The 19031-nt window shown below is 35.3% G+C and overlaps 1 protein-coding gene across 4 annotated transcripts in view; it reads left to right on the top strand.

The window, feature by feature from the left end:
- Positions 1-19031, top strand: part of LRBA (LPS responsive beige-like anchor protein) — a 736343-nt gene that overhangs the window by 440828 nt on the left and 276484 nt on the right. The gene's annotated exons all lie outside the window — the stretch shown is intronic.

Here is a 19031-nt window from a genome sequence, read left to right as displayed (position 1 = left end):
GCCCGGCACCCCACTCCTCTTCTCCTCCCTGCTCTGTCGGCACGACCAAGCTTCGCCCCACCCTTGTCCCCTCGCTTCTCCACTTTTAGGTACTGAGGCCGAGGGAATGATAAAATGTTACAAATGTTTTGATTTAAAAACAATTCATTACCAATTTACCCTGTCCAAGGTAGATGCTCTAGTAAATAATAAATCAGTTAAACAAAGGGGACTTTAATTTATTGCCGTGGTACTAATTAGAAACATCATTTGAGCAATAAACTTAAACACTTCCAGCAAATAATGCTCCCTCTTGCTTGTTCCCTTCCTTCCCCTCCCCCACCCCAACTCACTCTGGCTGCCTCTGCTCTAAGAGCTGCTTCAGCTGTGTGTTTGCGGATCCGCTCTGCCTCTGGTTGAATAATTGAAGGGGGAAACGGTATCCGAGGAGGCTGTAATTGAAGAGCCCCTGTCACCTCTGCTTTTATGTATGTTAGTATAGAAGTCCATCAGCAGCTCCTTGATGGTGTATTAAAACGGAGTGGCAGCCCCTTCTGCAGGAGATACCGTATTCTATTAAAGGAGACCAAGTGAGAGAAAGAAACTCTAGAGGCTAAAAGCCACTTCAAGTCTTCAGACCGATTGATCTGTATTCTCTTGTTATAATCCGTCTCATCATACTTGAGTTAATGAGGCAAAAGAGGGGGAGCGAAATCTGATGGTCCTTGACAAATTCATTAGGGAGGCTGCAGGACATTTTATTTGACTGTTAAACATCTTGTTTGTTTGGTTTAGGCAGTGCCAACATCAGCATGCTTCTGCCCAGACCTATCATGTTGGTCTGACTACAGACATTACTGAAAAGAGAAAGAGGACATTCAGGGTGTGATTTGAATATTTTGTTTTGGATTTCATGAAGCCCGTAACCTTCAGACTTCTCTAGGATTTACCTTCACCATCCTTACACTTAGGAACATTTATGAAAATTTAGATGATGATAGTGAGGTGGGCATGTTTTTAGTTACTATAAACTATGTATGTTTAAATTTTAGTCGGAAAAGTTCCCATTTCCTTAAAAAATTGAGTCAAGTTACAGAAATTACTGTGCTAGTTTTTAAAAAATATGAATGTTTAAGCTCCAGAAGAGTAGCCAGATCATACATTAAATCCTATCTTTACTTGATCGTGGTTAAATAAACTTTTAATTATTAATTGAATTTCCTTTTTCAGTGAAACACTTATGGGTACAGAAACTTGGAAATCAAAATGTTAACTATTTATACAAATATGATGTTTTTGAAAGAAAATGTGTGTATTTTAATTTGAATGCCTTTTTATATTTAAAATTAGAAGCAGAACCAGGTACTTTATGAATGGTGCTAAAATAATGTGATGAGTTGACAGGATACTTAAAAAACTGAAAATATTTCTAATTGAAGAATAATGGGCAACTAAGTTAGAATGCTAATCTTGTAATATTTTATTCTAGGATAATAACACAGTACATGATTTTTTCAGTTTCTCCATTTATGATACTTTCTTGCATAGAGAATTCAGTCGTATTTTCTTTCAGCAATTGACTTAAACATCCTCAGCTTAAGTGATTTGAGAAAGAACCCTGTCTTCCACTTACAGGCAAACAGTATGAGAGAAAAAAGAAAACTAATGCTCTTTGCCTGTCGTTTTTATACATTCTTGCACTGCTGATGAAGCTTGAACTGCTGCAGGGAATGTATGGATTTGAAAAGAAATGATTCAGTAGTTCATGTTGTGTTTCTCAGAAGCAAAACCAAACTAATGGCTGCAGTCAGTGCTTCTGTACATCTGACAGTTATAATCCTGTTTACATTTCCAGAGAATACAAAATGCTTAAACTGTTTTATTTTTTGCTGATCTTTACTTAGAAATGTGCTTACTGAGTTAAACTTCAGTGCAGTTTTTACTTTATCATATCACTGGGACTTAAAAGATCCATTAATGATCTGTAGAAATGGCATACAGTATTTCAATAATCTTTCCTAAAGAGTATACAGATTTTAGATTATATGATTTTGTTTTCCAGGAAAACATTTTAGAATTATTAAAAAAATAATCAGGTTATTGACTTAAAAAAATCAACTCTCTGAAGGATTTATACTTTTTGGAAAACAAAAGACCACGTGTTTACCTGTATATATTCTTATCCTGTAAAATCTAACTTTAAAATATCTGTACAGTTGCTAAATGTTTGGTTCTTATATGCTTAATCATTCAATATATTTATAAAAATATTTTTTAAGAAAAAAATTCTTTTTAGGGGGTCAAGATGTAAAAGGGGCAATAAATAACGATTAAATTCTCTGAATTTGAAAACGATTCCAGTAAAAACAAGAAGAAAAATAAATAACCCAAACACAATTTGTTAGTGTATTAGTTGATGAAATTTTATTGAAGTAATTATATTAAACTATCTGTAAGAAGCTTTAACAGCACCAACTGTCAGGATTATACTATGCACATTGTATTAAAAGTCAGAGTAAAGCTGCATTCTCTTCCATTCTCTGTCAAATGATCTAATTTTCCAAATCTCCTAAGTATCATAGAAATTGTTTATAAGCTATTGATAATTATTATTCTGGAATCAATCAGGAGAATAATCAGTAATAGAATGTTTTCTTTGAGCAGTTCACCATAGTGCTTGTTAATTTTAAATGGTCAATCATGCTGCTAAAACAAGTTGTTTTTTTAATTTCTTTCACAAAATAGCTTTAAAAAAAACCTGAAAAAACCCCAAACCTTGTAATCACTTTGATTGGTAACCCAAGGGTATTGTCATTTGAACAGTTTGAACTTAATGTTCTGTAAGGTCAAAGCAATGGCTTTAACTTTGCATTACTAAGCCTCAAACTGTACTGAAAAATAAATGCTTTTATGTACTTTTGAATATTGTTTTGTGGGATTAAGTTTGTTTGGGTTACCTTGGATAATGTATTTGATTAGTGATATTTACACCTATTAAACTTTTACAAGTCTAATTCTTGTATAATTTAGTAGGATGAGAATATTGAAAGTACAATAGATGTTTGTTTTTTCCCCAAGTTTAGTACTCAGCTGTGTATATGAGTACATTATTAAGCTATACATAATATCATCAAAATGGACAGTGATAGAGCAAAGAACTTGTACTCAGGAGAATGGAAGTGAGCAGCTTTTAGCCTGACTGAAATGTAAATACTCTTGTATTACTGAGCTAGGATATACAGTGTTAAGACAATCTGAGTTAATTCGGCAGGTATTTTTCATTGAATTTACTATATTTTCATTTATGTCTTTTGACTTTACCAAGAAACATTTAGCTTTTTCTCATTTTAGAGAAACACAGTTTTGAGTTGTAGCAGTCACATTCCTTTATTTCTGTAAGACAGTTGAACAGTTCTGAAAAGTTAAATAAGATTCTACCTTTCTGTCTTCTTTCCTTCCTTTTTAACAATTTTAACTTATTAATATACTGTGAGGTATATATTATATTTTTTCTGTTTAATAACTTTGGCTTTCATGACTCACTATAATTTTCAACAAATGAAAGGGTGCTTTTAGTAGAAGCCAGTTCTTAACTATTTACGGTATGATTGTGTAATTAGTGGATTATTATTTGTGTCTCCTCCACCTTTGAGAAACAAATTTTACTGGTCTTTAATATCACTTCCACAAAATAGACAGAAAATCAGGATTATTGATGTTAAACTTGATGCTAAATAAATCAAGGCTCTTGATTTCAATTTCATTCATTTCCATTCGGAACATTGAATTTTACGCTTTAAAGAAGATGTGATATCCTTAGTTTAATAAGATAATACTACTGATTCACATGTAGGATATGTTTCTTGGGATTTCAGAGTCATTCCCACTCCCATTTCCACTTGCCTTTGCCATCAGTGCCAGACATTTACAAAACAGATGATTGAGATTAGGGGTGTAGATTATGCCTGTACTGAGCCGTACTTAGTTCAAAATATAAGACTTGGTGTTACGTTCTATATTTCTTTCAGACCATACGAGACATTTCGTGGGCCCATGTTTAAAATTATCGGTTAAGCATATCGTAGGTAAGTTTTTGTTACACTTCAGGAAAACTAGCCCTTTTAAACATCTTAGTTTCTCTTGAAATATACAGGTCTGCAGCACTCCATCTATAATATTATTATTAGTAGTAATTTTGCATCAATCTTCTGCTAAGATTACAGGAAATTTTTAATAAGCTTGTGTTATTTTTAATGAAAATGTTAAAAAAAATCTAGCTTGTTCCTTCCTTTAAACATTGTGAATTAGCGTAAAAGTGATGTGCTGAGAGGTTTCTCTGATTCCTGGTAGTGGTTGAATAACAACAACAAAAATCCTTCATTGGCTCTAATCTACGTATAGAAGACATCTGTGTAGTATAAATGAAATAATATTTGATGATCTAAGGAATGGAAACTTTTCCTTTAACCATGTGAAATAAAGCTAGGATATAAAACAGCTGTCTTGGCCTATGTATATCAAGGTTCTGCCAGTCTGTTTCTTTTCTGAGTTTTCCCTTTCTCTCTTCCCTTGTTATCTTTGGATCCTAAAGAGTCACTCTCTTATTTTCTGACTGGTTTTGTCTGTAGACGAAACCTGGGTTAGTAGGTTTAAATCAGCCAAGATAGAGTGAAAAATCTTTGATCTATGGCTATGACTGTTTCCAAATGATTTGCTTGCTGGGACCAGACACTATCCATGCCCTTTCACTTTGCTATCAGATAGGTGCACACAAAGGACCTGAAAGGCTACCAGATGCACAGTTAATCATCATATTAGATAAGTAAAGGGTTCCAACCATACTTAATTAGATCTTCTATTTCTAATAGTTATTTGTTCTGTAGTACCTTGTTGGTTAAATGCTCTACAAATCTAATCTTTTCTTCAAATTAGTTAAAACTTTCTATAAATTGTAGCATCAATTTAAAACAAATGATACAAAGCTATGTATTTTTTTAAATATAAGTTCCTTGCTGTCACATAGCTTACCTGCATAGATAAGATAAAGAAAGGGAGACAGTATGATAGTATTAAAGAGCATTAGTCTAGGGGATAAAAAGCCCTGAAGTTTTATCCTAGCTTGGCTACAAACCCTGTGAGTGACCTTGATCAAGTCACTATCTCCACTCACTATTTTCTCAATTGTTAAATGGGGGGATAGATGAAGAGTTTTTTCTACCTCTTCTAGATAGACAAAAATCTGTAATTTCCTACCCTAACATGATTAAAGTCCTTTTTTATATCTTTATTCATTGATTTTAAATCAGAAACCTTTCTGCACACATTTAGAATTTCAGTGCTGTTCTAATATATGCATATGAAAGTTTTCAACGTGAAAAAAATCACAGAATAAGCTTACAGATCGTTATATTCCATATTTTAGATTTAAGGGAAAAAATGCAAATTATAGATTGGAGACAGTTGTGAGGGACAACCCATTAGCAAGTTGGAATAGATTCTAAGAGTATACTAATTATTCTTTGATAGGAGTTGGATCATAAAAATATGAAAATGAAACAGGCTGTGTATTCTTGTATATTCAGCAGAACCGTATGTGTTTAAAGGTGTACGCAAGGTTGGCAGGTGTGTTTTTTTTTTTTTCCTCAAATTGTTGAATTGTCTTTCAATGTTTCTGATATTTTCACTAAGGTTAGCTATTCTGTAAATATTAGTTCGTGGAGCCAAATAAAGTTCAAGTTCATAATTAACTTAAAAAATTTTTTTTAAAAATGGAAAGTTCAGCCTTCTCTTTAGAGAAATGACACTGCTTTAAGCAACTGTAACATTACCGTATTCATGTTGTGTTAAAACATAGACCCAAGCAGGGAAATGTTTTTCAAAACATGAGTCACTAAAGTAAGTTTTATACTACTTTCTCATGCTTTTCACTTGTTTTCATCAGAAGACCTGACAAGCATAAAAGTGTTAACATCTTTTATTTTACAGATGTTCTTAGTTTTCCCTCAAACTGTAAAAGATGCTGTATCAGAGTAGCATGGTAGGAAGTAATTTCAACACCTCCTTTCACTTATGCGATAACTTATTATTTGTCTGAGCTTGTGGATATTTTCGGAGGGAGGGAAGTGAGACAGGAAAAGACAACATATTGAGATCTAATTGTTCTCATTTTGAGATATAGATCAATCAGGCTGTCTGCTGTATTATAAATTCTCTCTAAAATACCTTTTCAGTGGGCATAGTTGAGTTATTTTACTTCTATATTGTGTTCTTTGGAAGTCTGTCGTCAATGCAGTAGGCGTGCCAGGTGACCACCGAGAGAGTTGTTGATGGACACTCGGTGGGTTTGCAGAGTGCAAACCTAAAAGACTAAGAGATGCGAAAGGCATTGCTATTTGTGAATTTATGTTTTATCTCACTTCCCTTGAAAATTTATGAGTAGCGTGGCTTAAGGGTGCTGGAGTTGTGTGTTCCAGGGCTTGCCCCTACTGATAACACCCTTGTTGGCGTGAAAGTGCAATGCAAATTATGACAGTTACAACCTTCTGTTTTGTTTAACTTGTCAGTAGATTTCCTGGCTCAGTGCTGAGGGCAATGGTGTGTTCAGCTAGTCCATATTCACCTAAACTTAAAAGGTCAGGTTTCTACAGGCAAGCCTAGTCAAAGCCTAATTGATGAGGAGGGCAGAGAGACAGAATTTACTGTTCTGTTGGCTAGTTTCATATCGTTAGGTTGTCCTGAAAGCATCAGGCAGTCACAGCCCCTTTCATGTAAGTGCTGACCCTAGACAGGAGCTGACAATCAAAGGAGGCAGCCACAGGAACCAGTGCAAGTAGGCTATTGATTTTTCAGTTAGGTCTAAGTAGTTTGTAGTATGGGTAATGGGTGACAGAGGCAGGTATGTCATTATCAATGAGCTCCAGAACAGTAGCGACAACCCTCTCTCATATTTCCTTCAGCACTGACAGTATGCATCCAGGGCTGGTCAATAAATCGCCCAACCCTTAACTGACAAGTGACTTGGAGGTTTAGGTTGAGGGGTGGAAGTTATAGAGCTAAACTTCTCTACTTGAACACATACTGGATCTAGCAATAGAGTCAGTAACTGTATTGTTGTAAGTTTTTGAAGTTTTCATTTGGAAAAGTCAGTACAACTATGAAAATCAGAGTTTACTTTTAAGCTTTTGAGAATTTAAGAAGAGTGTTTACTTAGTTAAGAAATAAAGAAATGGGCTAATCATTTGTAAAGATACTCTGCAAGCATAATTAAGCTAGGTTATTACTGTATGGTTTCGCTTTTAATTTAGACTAGATCTTTATTTAATCACGATATCTCTGAACTTATAAAAGTTTAGCAGTTAGAAATTCTCTTAAAATCCTTTATAATTCCTAATCTCTTCTTAAATGTTTTAACTGCAGACTAATTTTAAGTAGGAAAAAACTTGAACCATTTGTAAATGTTAGGTATTAGCCATTAACCAGTTACTATTTGACCTTCAAATTCGTTTTATATTACTTTTCAAAATAAAATAGTCAGGAATTGAACATTTAATGATTAAAGTTTGATGAATTATGGTTGCTTCTGAATTTTAAAAAGCAATGAGGCTGACTTGTTTTAAAAGCCTTTCATATGGATATTTACATTTAAAGGTAGATGTAGTTCGTATTCACATAAGCACAAAAGTGTAACAGGTTTTGATTAAAAGTAACATGTTCTGAAAGGGATATAAAATAATTGAGAAATATTTTAAATTTAAACCAATCTCTATTTTGTTACAAAATATAAGTAATATAAAGAGAAGATAGTATTTATAACTAGAAGTGGGAGTTCGGGTTGTACCAGGATCCTTGCAAACTATCACATGCTTACATTTTTTGAAAACTTTAAACAAATTGAAATAAAACAGAAAAGTAAATGTTTTTTAAAACTTCCTTAAATAACTTATCGCTATGATATCTTGTTTAACACTGTGATATTGTACAGAACCAGAGTTTAAGTCTGTAGTATCATCTAGCCGTGGGGTAGCCTGCCTGACCACATGAATCATTTTCATTTGTCCAATACAACTGAAAATACCACACACACCCCCTTTTTTCTTTAACAACAGCAGGTTAATGCATACAGAGGGTATGGATGCTTCAATATTTTCTTAAGTTTGCAGTGACATGTCTGTGTGAATACCCATCTTCCTTCTTAAGAAATGAGAGAATGCACATTTGAAATGTAGTGAAAGATGGCTACTATGGAAATGTGATAGTCTTAGTTTTAAAGACGCTTTGGGATTATGTAATTAATATTTAGAGAAATTTTATTCAAATCTTTTGCTTTAGTCACCTTTTGAGGCTTATAGATTCTTAAAGGAAGATTCCTTTTAGAGTCAGTGTTTTCCCCCTGTTTATTAATCATTCACTTAATCTGTGTTTTTCTGTTGGATTAGATAAAATATTTAGCTGGGAATCTTGTAATCTTTATATTGTTAGCTATATTATAGGTGCAGCTTCTTCTGCTGTATTTGAAGTCTTTCCTGAATACAGTGTTTTTTTCAGGAATAAAAAAAGAAAAGCTGAAGAAAGGGGGACAAATTAAATTTTCATGAAAGAAAATCCTAATCAGTAGTGACAGTGTAAGAGAAAGATGATTGCCACTTGGTCATTGTGGAGAGGCACTTAGATTTGGTGTCAGTGCTTCTGTTAATGATGACTAATGTCTTTCTCGGAGCAAGTGCATGCTCCAACATACTGCTACAGCCAGAGAGAGGGCTCCGCAATAGACACCACTCAGCAAAAGCATTAGGTGTCCTAAAACAAAGGCTTTTTAATGCAATCAGTTTGACAGTCTCTATTATTAGAAAAATGCAAACATAATTCTAAGGCATTTATCAGCACACTTTAAGCTGTTTTGTGTCCAGTACTAAGAGATATTATTTTAAAATTAAACAATATTAATAAGATGTGCTCCCTACTTTGTTACAGGAATGGGGGCATATATTGCCGTTGCATAAAATCACTTGTGTTTAAGAAAAGTTTTAAGAAGAGACAAACATGCAGCAGATTTTTTTTTCATACTGCATTGCTGTATCCTGAATAAATGCTTTATAGTTACAAAAAGAGAATGAATGACTCAAAAGATCTTTTTAGATCTTTTAATCTTAAATATACTGCTTACAAAAAGATGACATGTGTTATTTCTTCAGTTTTCCCCCAAAGTGTAAGACCTTTCAGAAGGGCATTTGCAATGCTTGTCATATTTTTTCATATACATCTTATTGGCCTGACGTGTCTTGAGAACCATGAGAACACAGATGTCATTGCATTCAGACAACACTAATTACTCTGGGATTTTTGCAGCCTCAGTGCCTGCATGTAACTGTCGACTATGATTGTTCGTGCAGCCTACAGTGGGGACGTTTTGCACATGAAAATAGTGAGACACAAAAATTGTAAGACAGGTCTTTTAGTCCCCTATTGTTCTCCAGTAGAACTTGGAAGAAAAAAATTCCTGACACATCAATTTCATTCAGTATTTTGCATTTGAACCATGTTTTACCAACATCTTCCTTTCTAAAGTAAGAGTGTTATGCTTTAGTGTTCAGTGAAATCTATTATCCATCTGTTCTTTAACCTTCTTGTACAGTCTTCTACATTATTTTGTCTTCAAGCTTCATGGGAAATTTCTTTATGCAGCTTATAGTTTGAGAGGAGCACTAATTGTGATATGAGTCTTTCCAAAGTGACAGTGCAAAACAATAAATATGTATGATGTGTTCTTCTGGTGTGCAATTTAATGTTTAATGAGAAGCTGCAGCAAATATGGTTAGTCTCAATGTCGGTAAGTCCAATCATCTTATGCTTTTAACACAGGTCAGTTCTTTTCTTTGTTTAATTTTCTCTGTAACGTTCTGGATTTCAGTTGATGATTCATGGTGTTTAGGTGGTTTCAAAGTATCAGAGGTCAAATGGTGGTCACATCTGGGCCCTCACTACTAAATGTGAAGACCAAATATATGTTTTGATAAAAAAGCATAATCTGTGATTGAAAATAAAAAACTCCAGTAATGTAACTTCATATGCTGATGAAGCAGAAATTGAAGCAGCTTGATCAAAGATGTATGATGAGATAAAACTGCAGTCTCTGCTGTACAGTTATAGTAATTATGACTAATGAACCATCCAGTCTGGATGAAATGGCATGCCCACAGGGACTGTGTCCAATCAGTTGTGACTTATGCAAACTGAACAAACCATTGTGATGGGGTTCCATATTCTATATCATAAGAAGTATACTCTTCATTATTAGTGTAACTTTTGTTAGGGTAATGTAAAGTGATTGGAAGTTATCTAAATTTTGTTAAATATAGATTATAATTCTTTTTCTCTTTCATATACTTATTTAAAATTAAACACATTTATTTTGTGTTTGTGACCTCTGGTTTACCTTTCCTTTCCTAAACACACTTAAGTCACTAACACAATTCTGTGACTTCCTACTTGTTCTTCTATTGTGCTACTCTTGAACACCCCCTCTGTTTTAGAGCTCTTGTTTACTTTTGTCAGGAACTATTGTTCACTAACTGGATATTGGAGAGATACTTTTACAATAATAGTAAGACGCATGAGGCAGTTACTGTGTGTAAGCACTTTTCTAAGTGCTTATGTTATGTTAACATAACATAGGTTATATTAACCTATGTTAACTCAAAAATCCTTTCTTACAACCCTTTGAGGTAGTTGCTATATATATATTATCACCATTTTACAGATGAAGAAACTGAGACGCGGGAAGGTTGAAATTTGCCCAAGGTTACATGCTCTTATTAATGTTGGATTATCTTGAGGAAGTTAGTTATATTCTTCTGACCCTAATGTATTTCTAAATTATTCCCACTTTCCCTTTTCCCACCCTGGATTAATTTTTTGTTGTTACTGGTTTTCTGGCAACTGACAAAACTGCTAGGGTATTTTAAATCCGAGGGCTCATGTGCAGTTCTAGCATAAGTTTTTCAGGTCCCTAAACTCAAGTTATATTCAGGTCCCTAAACTTCCTCGCTTGGTATGTTTTAAGTGACTAGCGCTCTCAGGATGGAGTTTAGGAGTGGGTGCTTTTGATATGAATGTATATCTAAAATGTAATAAATGTATCAATTGGTACACTCTTGAAATTGTAAAACCTTTAAGTTGTAGTGAGAATACAGCATACTCACTTAAAAGAAAATAAATAATGCTGGGAAAATAAGTTTGGTTGGTTTTCTTCTGAGATTATCTACCCAGAAGTTTTTCTCATCAAACCATACATAGTCGTCGTCTTAATGATTTCTTATTCCTGGCACCTTACACACTACGGGCTAGCTAGTAGGTATTCAATAACTATTGGCAGAAAGGAGGGAAAAAAGGAAAGAAGGGGAACTTTACAGTGATTCAGTAATTCAGTGATTCTGTCGAATACCTGCTTTAATTCTAGTTTCCTTGACAGGTTTTTACTTATAGGAATAGAATAAAACAGACTGTCGTTATGTCATTATTCTTTAAAATCTTTAAAATGCTACCTAATCAACTTTGTTTCCCACTGACCCTCAGTCTGAAATCTTTGTCTTTTCAGGCTGACTTCCTTGCATTTATCATGTAATGCTCTACAGAGAGCTTTCTTTGAACTGATATTCTAGTTACCATCAATCTCAGTTTAGTATGTTTTCATTTTGTTGTCTCCTTTTACCAATGTGAAAAGTTATTGAAAGGCAGGTATCATCTTACTTATTTCTTAGCATTACATGACTAGATACATAGTACCTGCTCAATAAATACCTGCAGATTGATTGATAATTTTGGTGCCCTCCTCTTTCTACTACGTTTCTTCCCATCACCAAAGTCAAATTTTCAATGTGAGATTTCTAGAGGTGACGTTTTAAAGTCTTTAAAAAACTCAATTGAAATGAGATTTAAACAAGAACTATATTGAGCCCTTATTCTGTGCCACGCACTATACTAAGCACATTAATTATCTTAATCCTATCAAGAAATGTATAATGAGTTATATCCTTTTATTATCCCTAACTGTATAGAAAGCAAGGCACAGAGAGATTAAGTAACTGGATTAATTCTAAAGCCCGGAAGTAGCAAAACATGACTTGCAAACATGGTGAGAGTTTATTTTAAAGCAATCAACATATTTTTGTTATCCTGTCAATGCCATGCTCTTTTTGTTTTTTTAATGTCCTTTCTGCAGTTGTCTACAATGGTTTCTCAACTTCTGCTTCTCAACAACTTAAATGATATACATTGCACACCTACTTATCCTGGCCTTCTCAAGATACTCCAAAGCCCTTTTGTTTCTCAATCAGAAGATGAGAATAACTTGCTGTACAGTACTTTAAAATGTTGTGACATAATCAGATAATGCAGAGAGAGGTAAAGAGATCCCAGTGTCATGTTCGTTTGTTTGTTTGTTTTGCTTTGCTTTTTTTTTTACTCTGTATTGGAGTATAATTGCTTTACAATGGTGTGTTAGTTTCTGCCTTATAACAAAGTGAATCAGTTATACATATGTTCCCATATCTCCTCCCTCTTGCGTCTTCCTCCCTCCGACCCTCCCTATCCCACCCATCCAGGTGGTCACAAAGCACAGAGCTGATCTCCCTGTGCTATGCGGCTGCTTCCCACTAGCTATCTGTTTTACGGTTGGTAGTGTATATATGTCCATGCCACTCTCTCACTTTGTCACAGCTTACCCTTCCTCTTCCCCATATCCTCAAGTCCATTCTCTAGTAGGTCTGTGTCTTTATTCCCATCTTACCTCTGGGGTCTTCATGACATTTTTTTTTTTTAGATTCCATATATGTGTGTTAGCATACAGTATTTGTCTTTCTCTTTCTGACTGACTTCACTCTGTATGACAGACTCTCGGTCCATCCACCTCACTACAGATAACTCAATTTTGTTTCTTTTTATGGCTGAGTAATACTCCATTGTATATATGTGCCACATCTTCTTTATCCATTCATCCGATGATGGACACTTAGGTTGTTTCCATCTTCTGGCTATGGTAAATAGAGCTGCAATGAACATTTTGGTACATGACTCCTTTTGAACTATGGTTTTCTCAGGGTATATGCCCAGTAGTGGGATTGCTGGGTCATATGGTAGTTCTATTTGTAGTTTTTCAAGGAACCTCCAAACTGTTCTCCATAGTGGCTGTATCAATTTACATTTCCATCAGCAGTGCAAGAGTGTTCCCTTTTCTCCACACCCTCTCCAGCATTTATTGTTTCTAGATTTTTTGATGATGGCCATTCTGACCGGTGTGAGATGATATCTCATTGTAGTTTTGATTTGCATTTCTCTAATGATTAATGATGTTGAGCATTCTTTCATGTGTTTGTTGGCAATCTGTATATCTTCTTTGGAGAAATGTCTGTTTAGGTCTTCTGGCCATTTTTGGATTGGGTTGTTTGTTTTTTTGTTGTTAAGATGCATGAGCTGCTTGTAAATTTTGGAGATTGATCCTTTGTCAGTTGCTTCATTAGCAAATATATTCTCCCATTCTGAGGGTTGTCTTTTGGTCTTGTTTATGGTTTCCTTTGCTGTGCAAAAGCTTTGAAGTTTCATTAGGTCCCATTTGTTTATTGTTGTTTTTATTTCCATTTCTCTAGGAGGTGGGTCAGAAAGGATCTTGCTGTGATTTATGTCATAGAGTGTTCTGCCTATGTTTTCCTCTAAGAGTTTGATAGTTTCTGGCCTTACATTTAAGCCTTTAATCCATTTTGAGCTTATTTTTGTGTATGGTGTTAGGGAGTGTTCTAATCTCATACTTTTACATGTACCTGTCCAGAATTCCCAGCACCACTTATTGTAGAGGCTGTCCTTTCTCCATTGTACATTCCTGACTCCTTTATCAAAGATAAGGTGACCATATGTGCATGGGTTTATCTCTGGGCTTTCTATCCTGTTCCATTGATCTATATTTCTGTTTTTGTGCCAGTACCATACGGTCTTGATTACTGTAGCTTTGTAATATAGTCTGAAGTCAGGGAACCTGATTCCTCCAGCTCCGTTTTTTGTTCTCAAGGTTGGTTTGGCTATTCGGGGTCTTTTGTGTTTCCATACAAATTGTGAAAATTTTTGTTCTAGTTCTGTGAAAAAATGCCAATGGTAGTTTGATAGGGATTGCATTGAATCTGTAGATTGCTTTGGGTAGTAGAGTCATTTTCACAATGTTGATTCTTCCAATCCAAGAACATGGTATATCTCTCCATCTATTTGTATCATCTTTAATTTCTTTCATCAGTGTCTTATAATCTTCTGCATACAGGTCTTTTGTCACCTTAGGTAGGTTTATTCCTAGATATTTTATTCTTTTTGTTGCAATGGTAAATGGGAGTGTTTCCTGATTTCACTTTCAGATTTTTCATCATTAGTGTATAGGAATGCCAGAGATTTCTGTGCATTAATTTTGTATCCTGCTACTTTACCAAATTCATTGATTAGCTCTAGTAGTTTTCTGGTAGCATCTTTAGGATTCTCTATGTATAGTATCATGTCATCTGCACACAGTGACAGCCTTACTTCTTCTTTTCTGATTTGGATTCCTTTTATTTCCTTTTCTTCTCTGATTGCTGTGGCTAAAACTTCCAGAACTATGTTGAATAAGAGTGGTGAGAGTGGGCAACCTTGTCTTGTTCCTAATCTTAGTGGAAATGCTTTCAGTTTTTCACCATTGAGGACGATGTTGGCAGTGGGTTTGTCATATATGGCCTTTATTATGTTGAGGAAAGTTCCCTCTATGCCTACTTTCTGCAGGGTTTTTATCCTAAGTGGGTGTTGAATTTTTTTGAAAGCTTTCTCTGCATCTATTGAGATGATCATATGGTTTTTCTCCTTCAATTTGTTAATATGGTGTATCACGTTGATTGATTTGCATATATTGCAGAATCCTTACATTCCTGGAATAAACCCCACTTGATCATGGTGTATGATCCTTTTAATGTGCTGTTGGATTCTGTTTGCTAGTATTTTGGTGAGGATTTTTGCATCTATGTTTATCAGTGATATTGGCCTGTAGTTTTCTTTCTTTGTGACATCCTTGTCTGATTTTAGTATCAGGGTGATGGTGGCCTCGTAGCATGAGTTTGGGAGTGTTCCTCCCTGTGCTATATTTTGGGAGACTTTGAGAAGGATAGATGTTAGCTGGTCTCTAAATGTTTGATAGAATTCGCCTGTGAAGCCATCTGGTCCTGGGCTTTTGTTTGTTGGAAGATATTTAATCACAGTTTCAATTTCAGTGCTTGTGATTGGTCTGTTCATATTTTCTCTTTCTTCCTGATTCAGTCTTGGCAGGTTGTGCATTTCCAAGAATTTGTCCATTTCTTCCAGGTTGTCCATTTTATTGGCATAGAGTTGCTTGTAGTAATCTCTCATGATCTTTTGTATTTCTGCAGTGTCAGTTGTTACTTCTTCTTTTTCATTTCTAATTCTATTGATTTAAGTCTTCTCCCTTTTTTTCTTGATGAGTCTGGCTAATGGTTTATCAATTTTGTTTATCTTCTCAAAGAACCGGCTTTGAGTTTTATTGATCTTTGCTATCGTTCCCTTCATTTCTTTTTCATATGTTTCTGATCTCATCATTATGATTTCTTTCCTTCTGCTAACTTTGGGCGTTTTTTTGTTCTTCTTTCTCTAATTGCTTTAGGTGTAAGATTAGGTTGTCTATTTGAGATGTTTCCTGTTTCTTAAGTTAGGATTGTATTGCAATAAACTTTCCTCTTAGAACTGCTTTTGCTGCATCCCATAGGTTTTGGGTCGTCGTGTGTCCATTGTCATTTGTTTCTAGGTATTTTTTTGATTTCCTCTTTGATTTCTTCAGTGATCACTTCGTTATTAAGTAGTGTATTGTTTAGCCTCCATGTGTTTGTATTTTTTACAGATCTTTTCCTGTAATTGATATCTAGTCTCATAGCGTTGTGGTCAGAAAAGATACTTGTTACAATTTCAATTTTCTTAAATTTACCAAGGCTTGATTTGTGACCCAAGATATGATCTATCCTGGAGAATGTTCCTTGAGCACTTGAGAAAAATGTGTATTCTGTTGTATTTGGATGGAATGTCCTATAAATATCAGTTTAGTCCATCTTGTTTAATGTATCATTTAAAGCTTGTGTTTCCTTATTTATTTTCATTTTGGATGATCTGTCCACTGGTGAAAGTGGGGTGTTAAAGTCCCCTACTGTGAATGTGTTACTGTCGATTTCCCCTTTTGTGGCTGTTAGTGTTTGCCTTATGTATTGAGGTGCTCCTATGTTGGGTGCATAAATGGTTACAATTATTATATCTTCTTCTTGGATCAATCCCTTGATCATTATGTAGTGTCCTTCTTTTTCTCTTCTAATAGTCTTTATTTTAAAGTCTATTTTTTCTGATATGAGAATTGCTCTCCAGCTTTGTTTTGTTTTCCATTTGCATGGAATATCTTTTTCCATCCCCTTACTTTCAGTCTGTATGTGTCTCTAGGTCTGAAGTGGGTCTCTTGTAGACAGCATATATATGGGTCTTGTTTTTGTATCCATTCAGTCAGTCTGTGTCTTTTGGTGGGAGCATTTAATCCATTTACATTTAAGGTAATTATCGATATGTATGTTCCTATTCCCATTTTCTTAGTTGTTTTGGTTTTGTTATTGTAGGTCTTTTCCTTCTCTTGTGTTTCTTGCCTAGAGAAGTTCCTTTAGCATTTGTTGTAAAGCTGGTTTGGTGGTGCTGAACTCTCTCAGCTTTTGCTTGTCTGTAGAGGTTTTAATTTCTCCATCAAATCTCAATGAAATCCTTGCTGGGTAGTGTAGTCTTGGTTGTAGGTTTCTCTCCTTCATCACTTTAATTATGTCCTGCCAGTCCCTTCTGGCTTGCAGAGTTTCTGCTGAAAGATCAGCTGTTAACCTTATGGGGATTCCCTTGTGTGTTATTTGTTGTTTTTCCCTTGCTGCTTTTAAAATGTTTTCTTTGTATTTAATTTTTGACAGTTTGATTAATATGTGTCTTGACATGTTTCTCCTTGGATTTATCCTATATGGGACTCCCTGTGCTTCCTGGACTTGACTAACTATTTCCTTTCCCATTTTAGGGAAGTTTCCAACTATAAATTCTTCAAATATTTTCTCAGTCCCTTTCTTTTTCGCTTCTTCTGGGACCCCTATAATTCGAATGTTGGTGCATTTACTGTTGTCCCAGAGGTCTCTGAGACTGTCCTCAGTTCTTTTCATTCTTTCTTCTTTATTCGGCTCTGCAGTTGTTATTTCCACTATTTTATCTTCCTGGTCACTTATCTGTTCTTCTGCTATTGATCCCACGTAGAGTATTTTTAATTTCATTTATTGTGTTGTTCATCGTTGCTAGTTTCATCTTTAGTTCTTCTAGGTCCTTGTTAAATGTTTCTTGCATTTTGTCTATTCTATTTGCAAGATTTTGGATCATCTTTACTGTCATTATTCTGAATTCTTTTTCAGGTAGACTGCCTATTTCCTCTTCATTTGTTAGGGCTGGTGGGTTTTTATCTTGCTCCTTCATCTGCTTTGTTTTTTTCTGTCTTCTCATTTTGCTTATCTTACTGTGTTTGGGGTCTCCTTTTTGCAGGCTGCGGGTTCGTAGTTCCTGTTTTTGGTGTCTGTCCCCAGTGGCTAAAGCTGGTTTAGTGGGTTGTGTAGGCTTCCCGGTGGAGGGGACTAGTGCCTGTGTTCTGGTGGATGAGGCTGGATCTTGTCTTTCTGGTGGGCAGGTCCACGTCTGGTGGTGTGTTTTGGGCTGTCTGTGGACTTATTATGCTTTTAGGCAGCCTCTCTGCCAATGGGTGGATTGTGTTCCTGTCTTGCTAGTTGTTTGGCATAGGGTGTCCAGCACTGGAGCTTGCTGGTCGTTGATTGAAGCTGGGTGCTGGTGTTGAGATGGAGATCTCTGGGAGATTTTTGCCATTTGATATTATGTGGAGCTGGGAGGTCTCTTGTGGACCAGTGTCCTGAAGTTGGCTCTCCCACCTCAGAGGCACAGCACTGACTCCTGGCTGCAGCACCAAGAGCCTTTCATCCACACGGCATGAGCGAGAAACTGTTAGTGGTGGTTTCAAATTATGTCCATAAATTCCTCAATACTCCTTCCTTTAAGAGTTGGAAACTCATTCTTCTTCCCTTGAGTGTGGCTTCACTTCATATAGCACGGGAACTATACTCAATATTTTGTAATAACACTGCATGGCTAAGGGATATTTGTGGGAGGCTCTTCTCCATGTTGTCTCTCAGGGATCCAAGCTGACAGAAGCAGCATCCTCTTACAATTCCAGCATCTCAAATCAAGTCTGCTAGTGTTGGAGGTTCTCCTGCAGATGTGTTCACCGTGGGGACAAGGACACTGGAAGCAGAAGTTCTGGGAAGTACTCCTTGGTGTGAGCCCTCCCAGAGTCTCTGCTTTGATTTTTAAATTCATGGAGGACCAAATAGCAGTTGTCATTATCATCATCTTATGCATGTTTTAAGAGGTGGTTACAATGTGAACTGTTAGGAAGTCTGGTTAGGAAATTTCCAAAGTAATATGTACTAAATCATAGGAAAAATACTTGAAATTTACGTTTGGTTTCAAAGTGATTGGTAGTTACATCCATGGCTCTTTATAAAAGGGAAATGGAGTTAATAAAATGCATATTTTATACTTAGGAAACATTGTGGCTTATAATGAGTCTTTATATAGAATTGAAACCACTGTGTTATCAAAGAGGAAGCAGTCTACCAAATATAGTAAGTTCTCAGAAGTAAACTGACATCAATTTCAATTTCTTTTTGGATTTCAGCTTTTATGTGGAAGTTGATGGCATTCTATTTCATAAGCGTTGCAGTACTCTCTGTGTATTTTTAAAAGTCATATCCGTATATTTTGCTTGCAGGAATTTAGTTATTCAAGTTCTTGCTCATTCAATAAAGGTCAATTTATATTTAGCTAAAAATTTTGTCATGGTAATTACTATTTGTATTACTAAAAACATTTTAGTCTGAAGTCAATATCAGTTATTGATCTTCCTTTAACTTTTAAGG

Source organism: Aethalodelphis obliquidens, unplaced genomic scaffold (genome assembly GCF_003676395.1).
Source record: "Aethalodelphis obliquidens isolate GAN/ISIS:26980383/991018 unplaced genomic scaffold, ASM367639v1 scaffold17, whole genome shotgun sequence".
NCBI classification, from domain to species: domain Eukaryota; kingdom Metazoa; phylum Chordata; class Mammalia; order Artiodactyla; family Delphinidae; genus Aethalodelphis; species Aethalodelphis obliquidens.
Note: the sequence above shows the minus strand (reverse complement) of the source record. Positions and strands in the feature narration are given on the sequence as shown.